The following is a 19,458-nucleotide window of genomic DNA, read 5'->3' as shown; positions in this document are numbered from 1 at the left end:
AAAACATATCTTAACCGATTGTCACATATACCAGCAAACGAAAAGTCAACGCAACCTTCCCAGGGACATATCTGAGCTTCTTAGAGACAATACAACTATAAACAATATCATAATACAGTTTTTAACGGAAATAGGAATAAAAGACATTTAATTGTATCACAAATTTTTCAGGTATACTTTTTGTTAGTACGTTATGTATTTACTTAATATTATAATCTCTTTTTATTTTTAATATGTATTTTTTATTGTTGTCGTTTATAACCCCAGTTGTTCGGACGACATTAAATTAGAAAAATATATATTAACGATAAAATTTTGTATGCACCACGTCAGTAAAGACTCGTTCGATAAAGAGTCACTTTACTGACTTGGTACATAAATAACTATTATTAAGTAGCTTTTTTCTTTTTTTTTGCACAAGTCAATATCCAAATGATTGATTAGCTGACTCCATAATGTGGGAATTATTAAGGTGAAAAACGAAGGAATAACATACACGTTTCATTGAACTGTACTTTGGATGTAGGTTCATAGCATTTACCTTACCGTACGCTGACCTTTTGCATCGCCATATTAAAATTTTTTTATTCAGGTATTATTTTTAGTTCACTCTATATAATTATCTTTAGAAATATTGACTAAAAGGTCTTCAACCTGTTGGGTGGCGATACAGGAGTACGCTCATGTAAGCGTATTTTCCTGATCAATCGCATTACTTTCGTCTGAATTACTTTTATTTATAAATAGCGTATTTATTATGAATAAAAAATGGTTATTGGGTAAATATTAATATGGGGAATATCTGCGTAATTGCAAGCAAAAAGGTCAACACGTTTGACCGTCGGGTTTTTATGCTTATTTTACTTTACATTGATGTCATTACAGGTAATCACTATTTTCTTAATTAATGTGGCATCGTTAACGTATTTTTGTTTACGGTTTCACATGTCGAATTGTATCAACATGTAATTGGACTTCGTAAGTCCTAGGTTTTAATCCAAACTAACCCAAAATAGAACCGGAAGTCGTTATCTCTATACATGTAAGTTCACGTCGATTGATATACGATTTCACCAATTTTATCATGTTTACTAAACTTTCGATCACAACTGTTTAAACGGAAATGGCTTCAAAACCGGAACTAAATATTCATGCTCGACTTTTCAATACGCTTGGATTGATATGTCAGAAGTACTATTTCTGCGACTATAATATGGCACTTCCGGTTAGAACTTTTTAACTGGAAATGATATGAAAACCAAAAATGTACATTTGTTCTCGTCTTGCTAAAGTAACTCCAATAATACATGCTTATACTATTTACAGTCGGAAAAATGAAAGAATACCCATGAACGAACATATAGAACACGTTGTATTTTCCTGTCACCGTGTAACAAAGAAAATTGTCCAGTGCAAGTACATGTAACAATAATTATTACATATACTTGCGCTGGCCAATTTTTTGTTTAATTCTCTCACCTTTATCATGTTTAAGCCTTTTCAATTTTAAAATATTTAACAATGTAAATTGAATTAGGTATAAATATGCCCACTGTTTGGTTCTGGGGCTGTTTACCAAGTAAAAGCGTTCACTGATGGTGGACTGATAGGTCCGAAAACGTTTTGAACACATCTATGTAATCCGTTTGGATTTTTAAGCTTTTTAAGAATGTAGAGTATTGTTAAACGTTTAAATATACGTTAAACCGCTTTGGTTTAGAAATATTGACGAAAAACGTAAAAAACTACTAATTTACCGAATTTTCCCCTCCCCTCCCCCCCCCTAAACCCGACGCTCAAAATGGTGTAATAACTTTTTAATGAACAATATTATGTGGACCATATCGAACAATTTGGTGTTGGAAGAAAACTTTAATTTGGGATGACAGGGAGGCCTTTTTTGGGCCAATTATACTATACTACCTCCGTAACTTTGCAACCGTTCGTTTTAGAAGAAATATGCGTAGAGCCTTTTTTGTTTAAAATTTAATGTAGAACATTTTTGTATTGGACATTGTTCACGATAAACCACATAGTTTTAGAAATATTGACGAAAAACCGAAAAAAAACTGCTAATTTACCAATTTATCCCCCCACATCCCCCTCAAACCCGACGCTCAAAATGGTGTAACTTTTTCCTGAAGAATATGTGGATCATATAGAACAATTTGGTGTTGAAGGATAACTTTCACTTTGGATACCTGGGTTATGCCTTTTTTGGATCAACTTTATCATACTAAAATGAGAACAATTTTTCTGTCTAAAGATTGAATTCCTAAACTAAAAAGAGATAAGTTTGCAATAGTTATAACCAATCTTCATTAGTGGAGTCGACAGAAGAAGAAGAACTTTTTTTATTATTTCATCCATGATCAAGTTGCACAATAGAGGACTCAAGGAATCCCCTTCTCTTACCCCATTGTTGTTATTGTGATATAATTTTATTCAGGTACATATTGGTTATCATTTTGTTTAATTTTAGTATTGTGTTTAATAAATTAATTCCTCTGTAGTCTGGTACGATTTGTCTCCCTGTTTAAGAAGAGGAATTAGGATGCGTGATCTCCAATATTGCGGTATTCTGTTTTCTTCTATTATTATTTGGAATAGTTTTAATACTTGGTTGGTCAAATAGTCCTCCCTACTTAGTCCGTTATTCTGTATCAAAACAATTAAAAATATTTATAAATTTTAAATACAATTTCAATATAAAGTAATATTTCATCAATAATTAAATAACTTGGTAATATAAAATCTCTTTCCGTATAGATTATAATCCCAGAAGCTGATGGAAATCGAATGAACAGTTTAGCAACAATTGAATTGTTAATTAAAAATTTAAAATTGCTATAATAACCACAATAATTATGATACATAAGAATAACTATGATTGTTGTATAAAAAGACACTGTACTACTGTACCTATCTAATGTACCTACTTTACAGAATAGAAAATGGACTAATTATTTATATGGGAAATAAGCCACAATTAAAATGAAAAAAATAATTTTATTAACGTTTCGACGCCCAAATCGGGTGCCGTTGTCAAAATACAAAATATTACTAAAATAAACTAAAGTGTTGTTGCTAAGCAAAAAAAATTCTTCTAATAATTTATTTAATCTCACTCATTTATATTGGCAATTCAGACATATATTATACATTTTAAAGTAGAAGACTTTAAAATGATATTGCCAATATTTATGAGTTGCGTTCCTGGGACGACTTACTGAAAGATAGTTCATTCGATTACATGAAATTAACCCCAACTCAAGAATATCCGTCATAAAAAATTATAGTATGTGATATGTCTTTAAAAAGACAACCAAATGCAACGACAGTAAAATTCTCGCGTTAGAGACTTCATAGTAAATCACAAGGGAAAACCAGGAAAAAACCCTGTGATACTATCCCGACATCGTAAGTATTTGGTCTTACATTAATTTACTCTCAAAAAATAATACCAAATTCTGACTTGTAACATGTTTAAATTATAAATAATATTAATAATACTAGATATATAAGTAATACTAAAATATAAAATATGTACTAGCTCGATATTATTGACTTACTAATCTTGGTATTTTCTTTCTATTGACTTCCTCTTTCAGTATGGGTAACCACATCCTACAAAGAGGAAGTCAATAGAAAGAAAATACCAAGATTAGTAAGTCAATAATATCGAGCTAGTACATATTTTATATTTTAGTATTACTTATATATCTAGTATTATTAATATTATTTATAATTTAAACATGTTACAAGTCAGAATTTGGTATTATTTTTTGAGAGTAAATTAATGTAAGACCAAATACTTACGATGTCGGGATAGTATCACAGGGTTTTTTCCTGGTTTTCCCTTGTGATTTACTATGAAGTCTCTAACGCGAGAATTTTACTGTCGTTGCATTTGGTTGTCTTTTTAAAGACATATCACATGCTATAATTTTTTATGACGGATATTCTTGAGTTGGGGTTAATTTCATGTAATCGAATGAACTATCTTTCAGTAAGTCGTCCCAGGAATGCAACTCATAAATATTGGCAATATCATTTTAAAGTCTTCTACTTTAAAATGTATAATATATGTCTGAATTGCCAATATAAATGAGTGAGATTAAATAAATTATTAGAAGAATTTTTTTTGCTTAGCAACAACACTTTAGTTTATTTTAGTAATATTTTGTATTTTGACAACGGCACCCGATTTGGGCGTCGAAACGTTAATAAAATTATTTTTTTCATTTTAATTGTGGCTTATTTCCCATATAAATAATTAATCATAAAAATGCCACAAGGAAATAGCTTCAGAACAACATTAAGAAAATGGACTATTTAAGCAACCTCAAACACAAAAAAATGAAGAAAATTGCTCTATGAGAAGCCGAGAAAATAACGAAAATAACATTTTTTAATGTATACCGATTTTGAACTTTGAGATTAAATTTTCTCCAACCTAATTTTTGATAGGAATTTTGCTATTCTTCGCAATTTTCACTCGTAATATCGATAGTTTATATTATAATAATATATGTTATGAGTATTTTAAAGATGTGAAAATTGGTGTGGAGAAAGAGGATAAAAATAAAAAGGCGATGGTTAGAAAATTGTGATCCTATTGTTTATACCTTTGCTGTAGATGCCGGTCAACTTTGACCGGCTTGTATCTAAAGAACCGCTCACCACAATTAAACGTTTTTTCTTTTAAGATAAGCGTACTGCCGCTTTTTTCCAATACCGTTTTCATGATTTAATTTAATTTAATATTTCTCGTGATATTCTATTTGTTTATAAGCCAAAGATTGTTTATAATTTTAAAATATTCCTGAGGCCGCTTAAAAAGTCCAACTTCAATTCTGTAAAGTACATTAGATAGGTACTTACAGTATATTTTATACAAAAATCATAGTTATTCTTATGTATCTTAATTATTGTGGTTATTATAGTGACTGTAAATTTTTAATTAACAATTCAATTGTTGCTAAACTGTTCATTCGATTTCCATCGGCTTCTGGAATTATAATATATACGGAAAGAGCTTTTATATTACCAATTATTTAATTATTGATAAACAATTACTTATCTAAAATTTTAGTTTAAAATTAAAGGTTTTGTTGGAAAAACCCGAATTTTCCAGGGAAAATTTTCGTCTAAGTAAATCGGGTAAAACACGAATCTATGCAGAATTTAATTACGGTGAATTTGTATTTGGGTGTTTTTGATGTAAAGTTAAAATCTTTGGAGTTATATAGCAAAAATTGAAAAAACACGATTTTCGGGCGTTATTTTGTTAATAAAAAAAGTAGCACACTATCTGCGAACTTTGCATACCTATATTATTAATATATACATTCATAAGAACGATTCCTGCCATAAAATTGCTGGTAAATAACTTTTCCTTGTATTTTGCTAATTAGCCCAGAGTAAATAGGATATCGTTCAATCTGTCCTCTCCTGGTGATTTTCTATTTGTTATTTCCCTTATAGCTTCCTTTAGCTCTCCCTCCTCAATGTTTATTTCTTCTTTTGTCGCCATTTCTGGTGTTAATTCATATCATTGTCCATATTTATCTTGGTATTCCCTAGAAGTCGTTTTCCAACTGTTAAGAAGATAAGGTACTTTAATTTAAATAAATATTTAAAATAAAAGTTAAAATTTGTATTGACATGTAATGGTACTCAACTATTTTAAATGGGAAATAAGCCACAATTTTACTAAAAAAATATTTTAATCCATAAAATAATTTTTTTAGTAAAATTGTGGCTTGTTTTTCATTTAAAATAGTTGATTACAAAAATGTCACAAGGAAATAGCTTCAGAACAACAGTAATGGTACTCGCTTTCTCATATGTCCTAAACTTCTCCAGGAATAACAAGATGGAGAATAATATACTGCGCATAAATAAAATAATTTTCAATTCATAAAACGCAATAATGGTGCTTTAAAATTACAAATAAAAGTCCACGAGGAGATAAAAGAAATATCTTCGTTGCAATATTTTTTATTAAAGCATCTAATTGTTTAGCAATGTCGCGCAGTTCCTTTGTGCTTTTCAATTATTTCCAGATAATTACGTAGACAAAAATGATGTGACTTTCCTACAAAACACGGAAGAAAAACATCTATCTCAGAAAAGTTATATAACAGACAGTGAAGGCAAAATAACAATTTTAGGTTTAATAAATACTTTTTGTCGACTGCTCGGGTAAAAATGTAATATAAGGTATCTTAATGGAGTGGATTATCCTGGTATTTAAGGGTAGCGCTCCATTGTTTCCAGTAATTATAGAAACATCATTTCTTCCCCCGATAGTTTTCAATAAATAAAATATAAACCGTGAAAGACAGTGTATGTTTCCTTTCGATTCAGAGGCGGTTTAGCACACCCAGACAACTGTTTCTCTCTCTAGACTTCTTCAGTTGGGCTACCTGAAAGAAAGCAAATTGCGAATTTAAGTAGAACTGTAGCAAGATCCCATGTAGAAAATATGAAAAGTCCAAATGCAACAATTATTAAAAATAAATAATTTTTAAATCTGAAAACTTTTTGTGGGGCTATTTTCTGGTAACATCCTTAATCTCTAACTTTTACAATTTATACGAAAAGAGACGACGAGTAAAGAAGGCGAAAAAGACTCTACAATATGCAATACAATATCCTTTTCGCCTGCTTTATTCGTCGTCTCTTATCTTATAAATTTTACAAGTCAGAGATTAAGGATGTTACCAGAAAATAGTTCCACGAAAAGTTTTCAGATTTAAATTATTATTTATTTTTAATAAATTTCCTATCTGGACTTTTTATCTTTTCTAAAACAAAAACCATATCAACATACTTCACTTCTCCCAATAATGTAATTATAAAATAGTATATTAAGTATGGAGAACGGTAAGGCTTTTATATCGATCGAAGATAATTGTTTGGAGGAGGAGCGGAGCGACGACTCCAATTATTGTCTGAGATCAGTTACCCTTAACGTTCGACATGCTTATAACGTTTTTTGCACGATTGATACCATTATAAATTATAAAATTAAACATTTTCGTCATATTGACTAGTTTCATTCATCTTATCAAGATAGATGCTTTGGTTGTTAGGTAGTAACTAGGGTGCATAACAACAATGGAGAATTGAGTTTTTATTTGGTTCTCAATAATTTTAACTACAATTTTGATTATTATAAATTAAAATATGAGCGAAAGTGAATTTGAAGAAATTGAACGGGCTTGGGAAGAAGGGTGTTCCGCAATTATTCCCGAAAAATCCAAAATCCGTTATCAAAATACCTACCAAAGTTTTAAAAAATGGTGCGAAGGCAAGAATTTAAGAATCGAAGAAAAGACTCTATTGGCATATTTCGTTCAAAGACATATGCAGTTGAAAGCTCCTTGAAGCCTCTGGGCAGAATACTCAATGATTAAATTCACCGTTTTTCTTTATGATGGCATTGATATTTCCAAGTTTTCAACTTTGATCGCGTATTTGAAGAGAAAAAATGTTGTGCAATACTAGTAATACTACTAATGTATGCGATTCTGCAGGAGTTTCTGTTAGAAGTGAAACCACAGCCCAAACAAGTGGGATTTCATTAAATAATTTAACAAATTGTACCATAAGTTTCAATATTAATAAATAATTCGTTAGTTTTCTTTATTCTTTCAAAAAATAAATTAAAATTAAGAGATTTTTTAACTCGACGGTAAGTGAATTACTTACCGTTGAGTTGGAGTACTTACCGTCGAGTTGGATTACTTACCGTCGAGTTGCTAGTAAATGTCACCTACTGACGTAAAATCTGTCACGGTAAACAGTCAAAAATGATCAATCGTGCAAAAATTAATATTTTTTTATACTGACACATCAGAATTTAAGACTAATAGTATGGTATAACTAGACCCAAACCCAGACATCCAAAGTGAAAGTTATCCTCCAACACCAAATTGTTCTATATGGTCCACATAATGTTCAGAAAAAAGTCACACCATTTTGAGCGTCGGGTTTGGGGGGGAGAGGGGGAGAAATCGGTAAATTCGTAGTTTTTTTTAAGTTTTTCGTCAATATTTCTAAAACTATGCCGTTTAGCATGAATAACCTTTTATACAAAAATGTTCTACATTAAATTTGAAATAAAAAAGGTCCTATGCATAATCCTTCTAAAATGAACGGTTCAAAAGTTACGGAGGTAGTATAGTATAATTGGTCCCAAAAAAAGGCCTAACCCAGACATCCAAAGTATAAGTTTTCCTTCAACACCAAATTGTTCTATATAGTCCACACATTGTTCAGTAAAAAGTTACACCATTTTGAGCGTCCGGTTTGGGGGGGAGATGGGGGAAAAATCGGTGAATTAGTAGTTTTTTTAAGTTTTTCGTCAATATTTCTAAAACTATGCTTTAGCAAAAACAATGTTCTATACAAAAATATTCTACGTGCAATTTAAACCAAAAAAGGTTCTATACATAATGGTTATAAAATCAACGGTTCCAGAGTTACGGAGGGTAAAAGGTGGAGGTTTTCGATACTTTTTATATTCTTTGGGCAATTTATAGAAATTTTCTTAAACAGGATTGTGTTTTGTAAATAAAATTTGCTATTTCAGTGGCCAATGATATGTTAGTGATAAGCCCTTGAAGAAACGTCAACCTCACCACCCAAAATCATCAATTGCCCAGATAATATAAAAAGTATCGAAAACCTCCACTTTTCACCTTCCCTAACTCTGGAACCGTTGATTTTATAACAAATATGTATAGGACCTTTTTTGTTTTAAATTTTATGCAGAATATTTTTGAATAGACCATGGTTTACGCTAAAGCATAGTTTTAGAAAAATTGAAGAAAAACTAAAAAAAAACACTAATTTACCGACTTCTCCCCCATCTCCCCCCCCCCCCCCAAACTGGACGCTCAAAATGGTGTATCTTTTTACTGAACAGTATGTGGACCACATAGATAGAGCAATTTGGTGTTGGAGGAAAACTTTTACTTTAGATGTCTGGGTTAGGCCTTTTTTGGACCAATTATACTATACTACCTATGTAACTTTGGAGCCGTTCATTTTATAAGGATTATGCATAGAACCTTTTTTATTGAAAATTTAGTGTAGAATATTTTTGTATAGAAGATTGTTCATGCTAAACCGCATGGTTTTAGAAATATTGGCGAAAAACCTAAAAACTACGAATTTACCGAATTCTCCTCCCTCTCCCCCCAAACCCGACGATCAAACTGGTGTGACTTTTTTCTGAACATTATGTGACCATACAGAACAATTTGGTGTTGGAGGATAACTTTCACTTTGGATGTCTGGGTTATGCCATTATTTGGATCAATTATATCATACTATAATTTCTGTTCCTGTTTCGTCAATGGAGTTCTAAAAGTTTTTCTGTCGATAGCAACGTTAAATAATTCTTTCAGATACAAGTTTGTCACTCCCTATATTTCTCAGCCGTGACTTTTTCTTTTATCTATTCCATTTTCCATCATTATGACTGTTTGTATTATGTTTTAAGCTGCTCTAAAAAACTAGCTAGACGAACAATATGAAACTTGCAATAAACTTTTAAATTCGAAAAAAATGCTATAAATCACAACAAAACATAGTTTAAAATTTAGATCAAAGAAAACAAAGTTGTGTATGTCTTTCGTTTGGCCCCTGAAGCTGGCCACTCACGATAGTGCGGTGTCGCTCGACAAGATCGTCGATATGAATTCTGCAGTACTGCAGCAGACAGGCCAGTCGCTCTGTGGTAAAATTGTACGATTTTGTTGGATTCATGGTCACACACGATCAAAATTCATGCCAATTTATTCGAATTCGAGAAATTGAACGACGCCGCAGTACTGCGAGTGGGCAGCTTAACCACGATTAAAATCAAAAGAAAATTCAAATTTTAGCAGCCAGTCCAAAACGCGCTCTCATTAGTCGTGACGTCATATCGAGAGAATTTTTAAGGCCCGCGCCATTAATTCATTACGTTTGGGATTCGTTCTGACACACAATAGTATAATACTTAAATAGCTGCTGTTTACTATATATTTCTGACTAATATTTGAGTGTTTTTGTTAAGACAATTTCTAACTAATATTTGAGTGTTTTATTAAGACAATTTTTTTAAATGAAAAAAGAGGTCCTTCCAACGGCAAGTCTAATAATTTACCCATTGTAAATATATTTATGGTGGCTACATATTCTCAAAACAGAGAAAAGTTTTGAAAAATTTGGGAATATTACAGCTGTTGTTAAAATTTACTTACAGAATAGACGCATATAAGTGAACTTCTTGAAGTTTGTTAATTTAATATGAGTAAGAACGTATGCTCAGAAGCTGCCATAAAAGCTACCACACGGTACGATAAGTTTTTGGTTTGAGTTAAAGGATGTGGCAGAATAACTGCATCAAAACTACGATGCAGGTCACTCTAAAAAAATGCGATGGGACATTTGTTTAACAAAATACTGGGGGTCTCAACATTGAAAGCAACTTCGGCCATGAGTAGGGATAAACAGTTGGAAGAAAGTAATGGTGAAATATGTGGATAAAATTTAAACCCTATTGGCTTACAGTTTAAAGTTGGATTTATATTTTGACGTAGCGTAGACGTAGACGCAACGGAGACGTAAGAAACGGACTGGAAACGTAAGAAAGTATTATGTCAATTTATAGATCGACGTAGCGGAATTTTTGTGCATGAGTAGAAAGAGTAAACAATGACAATTCTAATTCAACAACATAGCCTATAAATTATGCGAACAGTAATAAACAAACTTTGTGTTTACTACTATTATTTATTATAATATTTATCTGTTTTGTGTGTTACATGGATTAGGAAATAAACGAAGATATGCTCCTTGGTGCCGCATGCCGTGGGATTTCCAACTATTTTGTTTTATTTCCTGGTCTTTAAAATGTTTATTGGATTTACCTATCGTATAATATGTGTATATAACCCCGAATTAGGCTAATAAACAACTCATATTTATCTGAAATATTGAAATGACTCTATGATATATTTTTATTAAATGAATAACTTAACATCCATTGTATTAACAAATAATTAACAAAATTCGAATATGTTGATAAACAACTTTATCTTTACAAAATTGATGAGGGCGTGTCCACTTTGGGTGACAGAACAAAATTCTTAATTTTGATTGGCCAGACGTAAGAAACGCACTGTAAAAGATGAAAGTTGGTGAACTCTTCCGTTACGTTACGTTTCTCTTATGTTCCGTCAGGCGCTTGCGTTCATCTATAAACACGAGTACACAAAATTCGGTGTTGATCTTTTCCAGTGCGTCTCCGTTGCGTCTACGTCTATGCTACGTCAAAGTATAAATCCAACTTAACCCTAAAATCTCCAATTTTTGGCGCTTCACCTGATGCCTTATGTGAAGAATATATTGTAGCTAATTACTAAGCAACGGATAATAAACTAACTGCCAAATATTATGCACAAATATAACTCCAAATGTTTTTATTTGCTAAAAAAAGTGTTTGTTTTGTGTTGCTGATCAAGAATTTGAAAATAACTCTAATTTCAATTATACATGGGTGGACTCTGATCAAAATCATTTGGAGAGTTGGATGACAGCTGCTGAAAGTTTTTGGAAGCATAATATGTTTCCCCATTAACTAAAGTCCGTAAATAGAAAATAATATTTTTAGTTCAGTTTTCATTACAGAAAATTGCTATTTGACGTCACAGGTGTTCGCGCGCTTTGTTGATCGTTTGAAATGATTTAAATAACAGAAGGTTTAAAATTTGTTATTGTTAAGTTAGTTATTATGAGTTTTTGGGGCGTAAGAGTTTGGAAATCTTATTTTTTAACGAAACTGGCATTATTATGTAGTAAAGCAAAAATATGCCAGTTCTCTATTAAACCACTCCCTGAGAATGCTTAACCATGACATTTGTTGCCTTCCAACGCTACGCTTTGGCCAATACTAGTACTCGCCAATATAATCAGACGGAATTTCCCCCCTGGTGATAACTAGTAATCTGGCGTTGTTTAAGATAACGTTCTCGTAGCATGTCGTGCAAGCAACTGGCAGATGCTATTAAGTCGTCACAAGTTTCAGGCAAAATTGGTATTGGTACATAAAATATTCTAAACACTTGAGATAGCAAAAAAAATCGTGTTCCACTACATGTAATGTAGTTACAAATATCTTTCTGGGTAGCAGGCCTTGCAAGTCCTTAGGAATATGGCTTCATCAGAACCCTATCAAGAGCAAAAGCTTCATCACCAACTAGGGAATATGGCAAAATATCATTTGTTCCCGGTTCAGTTCCGGAAAATTGTAGAGTTGTACATTTTCTTTCCCATTTCTGACTTTTTAAATATATTACTTCCCCCTTCTCTACCTTAAGATCCAACATCAATTGCCATAAATTTGTAGTTTGAATCAGTATTATTATTATTATCTCGGTTATTTATAGCGTTTTTCGCCTTCCAGCTCCCAGTTTCTAGCTTCGTCGGTCGTTCCATTCGCCTGGGTAAAGATTCCTTTCCGACATTGCCTTCTGAATGCCGCCTAGCCAGGATTGTTTCGCTCTCCCTTTTCTTTCTTTCCCTTGGAGTCCATTTTAAAATTTGTTTTGTCAGCCTGTCGTGGTCCATTCTTTCTATAAAACCATACCAGATCAGTTGTCTTCTTTGAATTTTGTCTATGATGGTGTACTTGACTCCCATTATATTTTTGATTTGGTCAGTTTGTATTCTTTCAAGCCTGGATTTTCAGACCGAACTTCTCCAGAAGTCCATTTCCAATGCGTCGTTCCAGGGATTTAGTAAGTTGCCATGTTTCGCATCCATAGAGCACTATACTTTTAAAGATGAGTCGTTTTCTTTGATTAGATAGTTCTTTTGACCATATCTTCGAGCTTAGGCATCCAATCACCCTTTTTTCTTTCACAATCCTTTGATCTATCTCTTTTTTGGTGCGTTCACTCTTGTTGATTATTGTTACTAAATATACATATTCCTCACAGTTCTTGATTGTTTCATGTTCGTTAACTAGATCCTCTAGTTAACTAGTAGATCTTCTACTTCATTCCCGATGCATAAGTATTGCGTTTTGTTTCTACTTACAGAAAGGCCCCACTCTTCATATTATGTTTGAAATAACCGGCTCGTCATGAATTCTAAATCTTCCTTATCCGCTACTACTACGACTTGGTCATCCGCAAAATGTAGCGTATACAATGTTGTATCGTCGTTAAATTGAATTCCCTCCCTAAACAAGCACTTCTTCAATATTTTAGTGCTTCATTTAAATAGATCTTAAATAGTATTGAAGAGAGGCAGCATCCTTGTAATCCTTTTGTTAGTGGAAATTCTTCTAATAAGGTGTTGTGTAGTTTTATTTTTGATAAGTAGGTATAATATACTATTATGTATCATTTTATCAATCAAAGATAGAATAAAAATTTATTTCTTTTAATTTAACGCGGGCACATAAATTTGATACACCCTGTATATTGATTTGTAACTAGTTATTAGAAGGTAGCTTTTACGCAGTGGGTTTCTCCTTAATGAGTTTTTCCCTGAAGAATTAAAGACATTTGTAAATAAGTGAAGTGAAAGACAATTTATTTCGGATTATAATTTGAAAAAGATTGTTTGTTACGGGCAGGTAAAATCCACAGGTAATTTTAATTATTAGTTTTTAGAAAAATAAAGGTAGAGAGATTTGGAATTTTAAGTCTGTTTGTTTAAACACAAGAATTTTTGTATAATTTCCGAAAAGTGATTAGTTTGAGTAAAAGTATTGTTTGAAAGAATGCCTGGGTTTATCGAATGGAAAAGAGAAATGTTTCTGATTGGCTTGACAATTTGGAAGGGGGAAAGAGAAGTTTGAATGTTGAGACACTTTGGAAAAGAAAGAGGACATTGTGTCGCGAGAAAGACAGTCGAAAGTTTTCGCGTATAGTTCAGAAGCAAGTACTAGTGGTTGTTTGATAGTGGAGAGTAGCTGAAAAGTGGAACGAGAGACAAATCAAATTGAGAAGAAAAACCTCTTTGATTCTGTAAAGTCCAAGAGAGTAAGTTACAAGATTTATCGTTATTAAAATTATTTGTGACACCAAGTAAAAAAGATACTTGGGTCTCAGGAGATTATTATTGAGAGAAAGAGAGGAGAGAGTTTTGGAGTTTATTGAACGAGTACTGGTCAAAAGCGGCCTGGCTTGTGTTTTGGAGAAATAGTTGCTGGCATGCTGCTGGATTGATGCTGAGAACGGAGAGGGCTTTGATTGGTAGCCTAACATAATCAACAAGGAAGAGCTGTTTGGGTCAAGAGGAGACATCATTGTGTGTGAATCAAAAAGGTCAGTCAATAACTTATGTGATAGATGTTTCTTTATAATCAGAAGTTAAGATATTTGGGGAAAAGCATATGAATTAAGGTTCTAACACTTCAATAATTTAATAGGAAGTATAAGTAGTTTTGCAAATACCTAAATTTGTTTGTTTACCTTATTTTCTAAATGGTATCAGGAACAAAGAGATAAATATTTGTTTAAATTAGATTAATTATATGGTAAAAGTTTCATTTGGACAATTATGCCCACAGGATTTAATTGAGAGATTTTCAGAGCATTGCTTTTGATAATAAAAGTATTTGTATGTGCTTATTTATGATTTTTCTATTTATTTCCTTTTCCTATTTTATCCCTATAAGGATCAACTAAGAGATACTGAAGCCACGAGAAAGGATAAGTATAACCTAAGATAATTTTAGTTAATTTTTATGACAAAAAGGCACCCTGAGATTTTTTATTAATTGTTTATGTATGATTTGCGTCAATTCAATAATTAATTAAATAAATACTCAATTAAAATAAAAGTAATAGAAAGCAGATCACAACAATACATATTTTATTTTGAATCAACTAATGCTAATATGTACCACTATAAAAGTAGCGTTTATACACACTCATCGGCACAATTAACAGCCCACCTTCTATTTCTTTCAATTTGCAAAAATTATCAATCTTGTAACACATTGTATGAAAGATACTGTGAAAACTACATTTGAGGAAAAGAAAATAATAAAATTATTGAAAAAAAAACCCAAGATAAGTACAACACAGGGCCGTGCCGTGCTATGATGCGGCGAGGCAGTCGCATCAGGCGGCATTACAAGGGGGGCGGCATAATCAGTACAATCAAAAATTAAAGTGCCAGATTGTGTAAAAATGTCAGAAACTATAGAAAAACTGAAAAGTTAGAGACAATATGGCTCATGAACAAATGAAAATTTAATAAAATTGCAGAAAATCTTGATGTAATTTCCGAATTTCCAGCTGAAAAAGAAAATTCGAGTCAGGAGGAAAAGCGTTTATTTGATTACGAAAAAGCTGTGGACGAGCTCTTAACAGATGGAGCTAAATTTAAAATGAATTTGTTCATCTATATTTTAATCCGACCACTCACGGTACTGCGGTGTCGTTCGACAAAATCGTCAATTATATTAATTCTGCAGTACTGCAGCAGATAGGCTGTCTGTCTGCGGAAAAATTGTACGATTTCGTTGGATGCACGGTCACACACGATCAAAATGTTTGCCGATTAGGTTAGGTCGAATTCGACAAAATTGAATGACGCGTCAGTATCGCGAGTGGCCGGCTTTAGACATTGCCGTTAAGTGGGTGGGCGCAAAATTTGCTTGTAATGTTTTTTAAATGCATTAATTTTTTTCGAATCCTGAGAAAACTAAGTAGTATTTTTGAAAAATTTAAACGCAGAATAAAGGATTACATTACCACTGAGGGCTGAAAATCCATTAAAACCTCTATAATGTTTATTTAAACTAGTTACAGGGGTGAAAAAAAAAAGAGAAAATTGAGTCTACTTTTTAATTTCAAATGTCTTATTCAAAAGAAACCTTTGTTTATTCTAAGAGACTTTCGACCCTCGGTTTCTTTCTTTCAGTCATTCAATCAGTGTTTAAATTTTTAAAAAATATTTAATAGTTTTTTCAGGATTTGAAAAAATGATTGCATTTAAAAAGCATTGCAAGCAAATTTGCACCTATGCTCATGCTCGTAATTCTTTGATTGATCGATTTTCGCTTCTAGAAACTTATAACTTTGTAAGTGTTAAGATATTTTTTTTTTTTCATAAAACGGTGGGTATGAAAAAAAGGGAAGAAGTATTTTTGTCACAAATTAAACAAAGAATCCAAAAATTATTTTTAATTTGAAATATCTCAGTGGCGTACTATTTTTTTCTTAATTGTATGTCAAAAAAGGCACAATAACTACCTCTTATAACCCACCCAATTTAATTTGAATATCTCAACCGGTTTTAGAGCAATAAATAAATCGTCAGCTTGTAATCACAATTTCAACACCTCGTATCTCGGAAACGAAGCATTTACGTACATATTATGTTTATCGAGCAAACTGTCATTATTTTTTCAGGTAGAATTACCCATTAAAGTTTGTCATCCTTATTTAAAAACACCCTGTATAAGGGGCGGCATTTCAAAGACTTGCATCATATTGAAAATATGTACCGCACGGCTCTGGTACAACATAACACCTTGGCAAATAAAATTAACAAAGTATGCTGGCTTTGTAAGAAAATAGATATTATCCCATTTACTCCCAATATATAAAGCTCAAACACGTTTCCCTGTCCTACGCGCTTGGAAGCTCAAAGAAAAACAGATTAAGCACCCGAAGGACGCCCACACGAAATTATTATTCCAGCACGATCCTTGCCGACGTCGGCCGATCCTGGACGACGTCGTAGCATAAAACAAACGGTCGGGTTATGGATCGCAGAGCAACTGCAGCGCCGAACAAAACTGGGGTATTATCCGTCTAAGTGCAAGTGGGTTTTTGAAGAGTTTTGAGTTGATTTTGTGAATTTTTTTGTGGACTTTTTCAAAGGTCAGTATAAATAATTGTCGATAATTGAGATTTAACATCAGAATTTTTCTTTATTTAATAAAATTCGTTCAATTGGATGTCTATTTTTGGACATGTTAAAAATAGCTATGAATGGATTCGTTCATAATCTAGTTGATGGAAAACAAACTTTTTTTTAATTGGTTGGAACAACAAATAAACATCTTCTTAAATGATTATAAATGGCTACAAACAAGGGATACATTAACCATATAATTTTCTTTAATATAAATATTTATCAATCAAATTAATTTTTTGATCTCTTTTTGGTAAAGCAAGAGAAGTATTTCAAAACAATTACCAGACAAATTAATTTAGAAAAAGTAATGTTTTTTTTTCATGTCTGTTTCTTACTGATTAACTCAACTAGCGTTATGTTTAAAGATCACACAATTTTTTTTCAATCCTTAAATTTTTTCAAATTAAGGAAATTCCATAACTACTTTAGACTGTTAGTCCAGGAACCGAAGCTTTTCACAGCAATTTTTACAGAGTGGATTGATTCGCTTGAAAATTTGAGAATAAGTAATGGATAGTCCAAGGATCAAAATTTATAATGATTCCGAAAGGCGCTTTTACCATGGGGGTGGTTGCCACCCCATCTCGGGGTGGAAATTTTTTATTATATTTTGACCGGAAATATTGACAAAAACGTTCATTCTAAACAAAAAATGTTGTATACATTTTTTTTGATAAAATTAGTAGTTTTCGGTTTTATAGTTATCGAAAGTTAGTTTTATATCGAACAAATCAATGTTTTTCGATATACTCAATTACGATTCACTCAATTTTTGCCGTAAAAAAAATTTTTTTAAACCAAATTCTTGGGAATTAAATAACCTAGAATTTCACATATAAACATTTTTTGTATCTCTGATGCTAATCTTTCTATTCTGAAGAAAATTACATTTTTTACCAAACTACAAAAATTCCTATTCCTATTCGCTTTTAACTCCAGTTTTTTTAAAACTAATCATTCTAAGCCAGTTATACTTCTAGAATCTATTACTAATACATTAATAAAGAAGAATGAATAAGGCCAATGACTAAAAACACAGCAAACTTACATTAATATGCTTCTAATTGGATTTCTCCTTTTTTTCAAAAAAATATATTAATTTTTTAACTGTAACTTTTTTATTTGTTATCTTAGAAAGTTTGGTAAAAAGAAATTTTGTGGGTTTTAATAAGATCTATAAGCCTATTAATATTATTAAATATTTTACATTTTTATTAAATATTAAATAAATTAAATATATTATTAAATATTACATTCTGTAAAAATTGCGGGGTTTTGTACTATTTTAAGCTTCACTACTTGGACTATGTGGTAAACTGAATTATAATTTCTGTTTTATTATACAATATTACCAATATCTTTCAATAAAAAAATTATAAATCTCGCACATATTTGCTGACTTCTTTATATTTACACATAATGTAAACCAGGGGTTTCCAACAGGCGGCCCGCGGGCCAAACGCTGCCCGCGAGGCACATTTTTGCGGCCCGCGAGTGTACTTAAAAACTAAGAAATAGGAAGATTCAATAAAATCCTATATAAAAGGTATATATTTAAAATCCCTAAAAAGGGCGACATCGCGAAACTAGTGTTCGATTGGTTGACCAATCATCATCAGTGCTTACGTGAGGTTTACATGCTAACCACCAAGATATAGTTTTACAAAAATATATGGGTCAAAGCCGTTTTCAAGTAATCCGTTAAGGAAACATCGGTAAAAAATACTATCTTAACCATGTATGTTTAAAATATTTCATTAATAGGCCTCAGGGTACATCTGTTAACATCCTTGTAACATCTATTAATGAAATATTTTAAACATCCATGCTTAAGATAGCATTTTTAACCGATGTTTCCTTGACGGATTACTTGTAAAGGGCTTTGACCCACCTATTTTTGTAAAACTATATCTTGGTGGTTAGCATATAAACTTCACGTAAGCACTGATGATGATTGGTCAACCAATCGAAACCTAGTTCTGTGATGTAGCCCTTTTTAGGGATTTTAAATAAAGGACTTTAATTTAATTTTTATAAAACCTTTTATAAAGGGTTTTATTGTTTTTTGTATTACATGGTATACAGCCAACTACAGGAAAACTTTTTCCTTGTGGATTTGGAGAAAATAGGATACATACTATTTCGTATAATGACAACAGCGGGACTCAGGAAACTAATCTCGCTCCTCTTTACTCTCGGAATAATATATGTACATTTTTAGTTTGATTTGTTTACACAAACCTAATAACCTGTTATTAAATTGCGACCCGCACCCAGACCAAAAGTTATTAGTTTGGCCCTCAATACCTTGTAAATTGGATACCCCTGATGTAAAGGACCCGATTTAAGGTCGATCTGCACCGATCTATTTAATGGATAAAAATTATTGAATATGTAATTTAGTAAGTTAACAATGATAAAAACAAGGGGTGTCCGATTTAATTTGGTTCTGACTGTAATTAATTAATAATTCAAACATAACTTATTTTTTGTACATTAAAAAACATGTTG

General features: G+C 31.9%; 1 protein-coding gene across 1 annotated transcript in view; it reads left to right on the top strand.

Moving 5' to 3' along the window:
• The first annotated feature begins 16,763 nt into the window (after positions 1-16,763).
• LOC114335711 (ITG-like peptide) overlaps positions 16,764-19,458 on the top strand; it is a 231,914-nt gene continuing 229,219 nt past the window's right edge. The window contains exon 1 of the mRNA XM_028285997.2: positions 16,764-16,910. The gene's annotated coding sequence lies outside the window, so the exon portion shown is untranslated. The remainder of the gene's footprint in view (positions 16,911-19,458) is intronic.

This window comes from Diabrotica virgifera, chromosome 6 (genome assembly GCF_917563875.1).
Source record: "Diabrotica virgifera virgifera chromosome 6, PGI_DIABVI_V3a".
Taxonomy (NCBI): domain Eukaryota; kingdom Metazoa; phylum Arthropoda; class Insecta; order Coleoptera; family Chrysomelidae; genus Diabrotica; species Diabrotica virgifera.
This window is presented reverse-complemented; position numbering and strand designations above follow the sequence as displayed.